This window comes from Callorhinus ursinus, unplaced genomic scaffold, assembly GCF_003265705.2.
Source record: "Callorhinus ursinus isolate GAN/ISIS: 27379988/994484 unplaced genomic scaffold, GSC_fseal_2.0 scaffold21, whole genome shotgun sequence".
Lineage (NCBI taxonomy): Eukaryota > Metazoa > Chordata > Mammalia > Carnivora > Otariidae > Callorhinus > Callorhinus ursinus.
The window spans coordinates 3,986,761-3,994,299 of NW_027397083.1; positions in this window are offsets into that span (position 1 = coordinate 3,986,761).

Here is a 7,539-nt window from a genome sequence, read left to right on the forward strand (position 1 = left end):
AAAAAAAAAAAAAGAAAAAGAAAATCTTTAAAAAAAAAAAGGAATGAGACCTTGCCATTTGCAACGACATGGATGGAACTGGAGGGTGTTATGCTGAGTGAAATAAGTCAATCAGAGAAAGACATGTATCATATGACCTCACTGATATGAGGAATTCTTAATCTCAGGAAACAAACTGAGGGTTGCTGGAGTGGTGGGGGTTGGGAGGGATGGGGTGGCTGGGTGACAGACATTGGGGAGGGTATGTGCTATGGTGAGCGCTGTGAATTGTGCAAGACTGTTGAATCACAGATCTGTACTTCTGAAACAAATAATGCAACATATGTTAAGAAAAAAAAGAGGAAGAAGAAGATAGCAGGAGGGGAAGAATGAAGGGGAGTAAGTCGGAGGGGGAGACGAACCATGAGAGACGATGGACTCTGAGAAACAAACTGAGGGTTCTAGAGGGGAGGGGGGTGGGGGGATGGGTTAGCGTGGTGATGGGTATTAAAGAGGGCACATTCTGCGTGGAGCACTGGGTGTTATGCACAAACAATGAATCATGGAACACCACATCCAAAACTAATGATGTAATGTATGGTGATTAACATAACAATAACAATATAAATAAATAAATAAATAAAAATAAAAACGTATACACTCAAAAAAAAGATTCCTGGGCTCAAACGCTAGCTCCACTAGCTCTGTGACCGTGGGAAAGTTACCCTCACAGCCTCCATCTCCTCATCTGTAATCAGGATCACTAGCAGATCCCACCTCTCAGGGGAGTTGGGAGGACGGGCTGGGAAAATGCACACAACGCAGAGTGCCCTACATACGGAACGCGCTGGGGAATGGTTAGCACCACCCTGGCTTCCTTGCCTTTGTTCTGAGAAAAAAAGTGCCCAGCTAGGGTTTAAGGCTAATTTTCAATTCCATCTCCCCCTGTTATCTTCTCAAACTTTTTGCATTGCTTTATCCCTTCTTCCATTTTTTTTTTTAAAGATTTTATTTATTTATTCATGAGAGACAGAGAGAGAGAGAGGCAGAGGGAGAAGCAGGCTCCCAAGGAGCAGGGAGCCCGATGCGGGACTCGATCCCAGGACCCTGGGATCATGACCTGAGCCGAAGGCAGACGCTTAACCATCTGAGCCACCCAGGCGCCCTCCCTTCTTCCATTTGTCTCCCTCTTTACCAGCAACTTCCCTGTAGCCTAAAAACATACCAAGCCTCTACTGTCTTTCAAGAAAACACAAAATCTTCGACCATTCTTTACCATCTCCACTGCCTCCCACTCAAAGCTCTCCCCTCCCTTCATAAAAACCACCATTGATTAGAGGCCTGCTATGCACCAGGAACTTTACCCTACATGGCAGATAGCCATGATATGCATTTCACAGATGAGAAAATTTGGGCTGAGAGAGGATTTGAACCTAGATCTGCCTCATACTAGAACCGTCCAGTTAGGTGGCCATGGAGCACTTGAAATGGGACTAGTTCAAACTGAGATGTGCGGTAGATATAAATACATACCATATTTCAAAGACTTTGTACAAGAAAAAAACACTGTAAAAGATTTCATTGACATTTTTATATTGATTATATGTTGAAATAATTTGGGGGTATTTCAGGTGAAAAAAATATACTAATAAAATTAACTTTTGGGGCTCCTGGGTGGCTCAGTCAGTTAAGCATCTGCCTTCGGCTCAGGTCATGATATTAGGGTCCTGGAATCAAGCCCCATGTTGGGCTCCCTGCTCAGCGGGGAGTCTGCTTCTCCCGGGCACCATCAGGAATCTGGGCCTTACTGTCTTCCAGCTCTGCCACCTTTGGTGCCAACTTGGTCCAACTTTGTTGGCTGCATAGCAGCAGCAGATCCAGGCAAAGCACCACATTTAACAATGCCCAGTGCTAGAGAACATTCTTTTTCTTCTTTTTAATAACCTCTTTCGTTTGGAACAATTTTTGATGTACAGAAAAGTCACAGGGGCACCTGGCTGGCTCAGTCGGTAGAGCAGGCAACTCTGGATCTCGGGGTTGTGAGTTTGAGCCCCATGTTGGGTGTAGAGATTACTTAAAAATAAATCCTTCTTTTAAAAAAAAGATTTGATTTATTTATTTGAGAGAAAGAGTGAGAGATCACGAGCAGGAGGGAGGGGTAGAGAAAGAAGCAGACTCCCCGCTGAGCAGGGAGCCCGATGAAGGACTCGATCCTGGGACCCTGAGATCATGACCTGAGCTGAAGGCAGCCGCTTAACCGACTGAGCCACCCAGGTGCCCTTAAAATTAAACCCTTAAAAAAAAAAAAAGGTCACAAAGATAATAGAGTTCCTAAATACCCCTCACTCTTCAGTTTCCCCTAATATCATCATCTCCCATTACTGTGGCCCACTTGTCAAAATCAGGAAAACATCAGTACATTACTATTAACTAAACTCCAGACTTTGTTTAGACTTCACCGCTTTTTCCTTTAAAGTCCTTTTTGTTGGGATGCCTGGGTGGCTCAGCCGTTAAGCGTCTGCCTTTGGCTCAGGTCATGATCCCAGGGTCCTGGGATCAAGCCCCCCCCCCCCCCCGCATCGCATCGGGCTCCCTGCTGAACGGGAAGTCTGCTTCTCCCTCTCCCACTCCCCCTGCTTGTGTTCCCTCTCTCGCTCTCTCTCTGTTAAATAAATAAAATCTTGAAAAAAAAAACAAAATAAAACAGAAGAGATGAATACTTAACATGATAAAACATAACTATTTTCAATTCAAAAACTAGCATCATGTTCACTGGGAAGCACGAGAAGTATTCTCATTAAAGTCAGAAACACAAGATGTCCACTGTTACCATTATTACTTAATATCGTTCTGGAGTTAATATCCAATTTAATTAAACAAATAAGCTAAAGAAATATGTATTTATTCCTAGAAAAGGGGGTAATAGTAAAATTAATATTTGCAGATGATATAATTTAATACTTGGAAAACCCATGAGAATCAACTGAAAAACAATTACAAACAAAAAGAATTCAGCAATTCAGCTATATACAATGTTTATATACCAAAAAATTACTTTCCTATATATAAGCAGCCAATTAGGAAATACAATGGAGGGGCGCCTGGGTGCTCAGTCATTAAGCGTCTGCCTTCAGCTCAAGTCATGATGCCAGGGTCCTGGGATCGAGCCCCACATCAGGCTCCCTGCTCAGTGGGAAGCCTGCTTCTCCCTCTCCCACTCCCCCTGCTTGTGTTTCCTCTCTCGCTGTGTCTCTCTCTGTCAAATAAATAAATAAAATCTTTAAAAAAAAAAAAAAGGAAATACAATGGAGTAAAAGACCCCATTTACAATAGCCATCTAAAACAATGTGACACTTAGGAGGCCTGGGTGGCTCTGTCGGTTGAGCATCTGATTCTTAGGTCAAGGTTTCCAGGTCAGGCTGTGGGATCAAACCCCAGGTCTGGCTCCGTGCTCAGCACGGAGTGTGCTTGAGAGATTCTCTCTCTCTCCCTCCCCCTCTCTCCCTCCCCAGTGCTCGTGGGCACACGCTCTTTCTCTCTCAAATAAATAAATAAAATCCAAAAAAATATGACAACCAGAATGTGAAATCAGAAATGTGAAATGTCCAAAAGAAGAAAAAAGTTAAATGCCAGGAATACAAAAGTGCTGACATATGGAAATATTCTTGTATGTAAGACTAAATGTCATGAATATGTCAATTCTCTTTAACTTCAAATGCCAATTTCATGTGAATTTAAATTTCAAGCAAAAATACTAATTAAAAAATTTGTTAGGGCAAGCTTATTTTGAAGTTCAAGTGAAAAAACTGAAAAAGCTGGAAAATTCTGGAAGCAAAGAATAATGAGAGACTGGCCCTACCATATATTAAACCATAGCCTTCAATATTTAAAGTAGTTTGGTATTAGGTTATAAATAGATAGATAAATGAATCAGAAAGTCCAACAATAAGAAACAAAGAAGTGCAATGAAGAGAAAAGAGTTACAACCATAAGAAGGGAAGGAAGGAAGGAAGGAAGGAAGGAAGGAAGGAAGGAAGGAAGGAGGGAGGGAGGAGGGAGGGAGGGAAGGAGGGGAGGGGAGGGAAAGAAAGTCCAGCAATAGAACACAGTGCATTAAAAATTGTATATAATTGGGCGCCTGGGTGGCTCAGTTGGTTAAGCCACTGCCTTCGGCTCAGGTCATGATCCTGGAGTCCTGGGATCGAGTCCCACATCGGGCTTCCTGCTCAGCAGGGAGTCTGCTTCTCCCTCTGACCCTCTTCCCTCTCGTGCTTTCTATCTCTCATTCTCTCTCTCTCTCAAATAAATAAATAAAATCTTAAAAAAAATTGTATATAATTAAGGGCGACTTCAAATCAGTAAGGAAGAATTCTTCATTAAGAGTTTTTGGTAGCAGGGCGCCTGGGTGGCTCAGTCCTTAAGCGTCTGCCTTCAGCTCAGGTCATGATCCCAGGGTCCTGGGATCAGGCCCCGCATCGGGCTCCCTGCTCCATGGGAGGCCTGTTTCTCCCTCTCCCACTCCCCCTGCTTGTGTTTTCTCCCTTGCTGTGTCTCTCTCTGTCAAGTAAATAAATAAAATTAAAAAAAAATTTTTTTTCAATAATAATTCTTTGTTGTAGTAAAAGGGGCTTTACAGACATATTAAATTACTGATCTTGAGACAAAAAGATTATCCTGGGTTACTCGAGTGAGTCCTAAAACTCCAGGGTCCTCATAAAAAGGAGACAGGAAGATCAGTCAGAAGAAGAGCTGTGATGAAGAAGAGGTCAGATCGATGGAGGAAGGGGCCATGAGCCAAGGAATACAGGCAGCCTCTAGAAGCTGGAAAAGGCAAAGAAACAGATTCTCCCCTGGATCCTCTAGAAGCAATACAGCCTTGGCAACAGCCTGATTTTAGCCCTGTAAGACTTATTTCAGACTTCTGACCTCCAGAACTGGAAGATAATAAATTTGTGTCATTTCAAGCCACTAAGTTTGTGATAATATAATAGCAATAAGAAACTAATACAGCACCAGTACATTACATAGTAACTCTCAAAGCAGCATTGTGGTAAGAAATACGATACTGTTTCCTCTGCCCAGGGGTCATTTGCCCTTTCTGCCCCTCAACCTGCCCCCGGGGCCCAACAAGGTGTCACCACTTTTTCGGCCTCTCTCACAACTCCATGTGCCTTTCCTTTGATTTCAGCACCTCAATTTCCCTCCCTCTCAACCCTTCCCCCAGCTGCCCCCACTCATGTGCGCTCACTCTTTCTCTCTCAAATAAATAAATAAACTCCAAAAAAGGGTGACACTTAACCAGAATGTGGGGGGAGGGAGAGAGAGATTCTCTCAAGCACACTCCGTGCTGAGCGCAGAGCCAGACCCCGGGCTTGATCCCATGACCCGGAAACCATGACCTGAGCCAAAACCAAGAATTGGATGCTCAACCAACTGAGCCACCCAGACCTCCCAAGTGTCACATTGTTTTAGATGGCTATTATAAATAGGGTCTTTTACTCCACTGTATTTCCTAATTGGCTGCTTATATATATGAAAGATTTTAATTTGGGGGTATATAAACATTGTACATAGCTGCAGACAGACACTTAACCAACTGAGCAACCCAGGCACCTCTAAAGATTTTATTGTTAAGTAATCTCTACTCCCAACATGGCACTCACACACACAACCCTGAGATCAAGAGTCGCATGCTCCACTTACTGAGCCGGCCAGGCGCCCCTTGACTTATTCCTCTCACCACTTGAATATGGATCACCAACTACAACTCCCCATGTTGAACTCTATCAGGGAACATCACTGATCCAGATCATAGTCTCTGTGAGTTGCAGAGTACACAGCTCGGGCAGCTGGTATAACAAACCTATACGTTTTGCACTTTGCTTATCTATGATACTGGCTTCAGTTCCCTTTCTGCAGATTCTCCCAAAACTTTATGGGTAGCTTCTGCTTTGCACCGTTGGAGAATACGGTAGAGCAGCCTGCATTCCCCACCCACCTATCCTTGCAAGAGGCTCTACCTCTCAGTGCCCACAAGCATCGGTGGGGCAGACAATGGATATTTTCTTGGCACCACCAATGCACAAAATCAAGAAAAAAGAGTGCTCTTCGTAGATGGTCTCTATTGGTAATTAATTATTGTCTGGTTAGACACTATTGTCAGTTATCAAATGTACTGATGTCTAAATAATTTCTGGATTCAGTTAGAAGCAACTTGTAAGTTTCTTGTAATTCTAAAAGCTACAATTTAATATATATATGCATATATATTTTTTAAAGATTTTATTTATTTATTTGAGAGAAAGAGTGAGCACAAGCAGAGGGGAGGGGCAGAGGGAGAAGCAGACTCCCTGCTGGGCAGGGAGCCCAATGCAGGACTCCATCTTAGGACCCTGAGATCATCACCTGAGCCGAAGGCAGACACTTAACCGACTGAGCCACCCAGGCACCCCTACAATTTAATATATTTTTGTGAGCCAAGCTGGGTAGGCATATTATTTCATTCAATCCTCACAACTGTGTGGAGTAGACATTACTATCCTTATTTGTCTAAGAAGGTTCAAAGGGGTCCTGTGACTGCCTACCATCACATAGTTAATAACTAGTAGAAATGGAATTTAGACCAGGTCTATTAGCCTTCAAAGACCATGCTCCTTCTGGCTTTATAAACTGCCCCCCAGTACCACCTAGCACCATGCTGAATACAGGATAATAATAATTAAAACTGGGGTGCCTGGGTGGCTCATTCGTTAAGCGTCTGCCTTCGGCTTGGGTCATGGTCCCAGGGTCCTGGGATCGGGCCCCGCATCGGGCTCCCTGCTCCGCAGGCCTGCTTCTCCCTCTCCCACTCCCCCTGCTTGTGTTCCCTCTCTCGCTGTGTCTCTGTCAATAAATAAAATCTTAAAAAATAATAATAATAATTAAAACTATTTCAGGGGCTCCTGGGTGGCTCAGTTGGTTGAGTGAACAACTCCTGATTTTGGCTCCGGTCATGATCTCAGGGTCCTGAGAGGGAGCTCCAAGTCAGGCTGTGCTCAGTGCAGGGTCTGCTGAAGATTCTCAACTTCCCTTTACCCCTCACCCCTCGCTCAGGCTTTCTCTCTCTCTAAAAAAAAAAAAAAAAAAAAAAAAAAAAACCCAAACTATTTCAATGTACAGTTTTTTAAAAATCTTAAACTATACATAATTCCACTTGCCAATCAATAATAACCCTGAGGGGGCGCCTGGGTGACTGAGTCGGCTAAGTGTCTGACTCTTGATTTTGGCTCACCTCATTAGCTCCGGCGGTGAGATTGAGCCCTGCGCCTGGCTCCCCACTGACGCCAGAGTCGGCTTGAGATTCTCTCCCTCTCCCTCTCCCCACCGCCCCTCAAAGAAAGAAAGAAAGAATCCTGAGAGGTAGGTAGTACTGTTATCCTTAGATACAAAAGCTGAGTAACAGAAAATAAAATGTTTCCTGAATCATTTAGATACAAAGAAGAGCCAGGAACCAAACGCAAGTCTTCTCTAGGTACTTCATTCTCTGAGCCATGCTCCGCCTCCCCTAAGTGTTTGCTACAG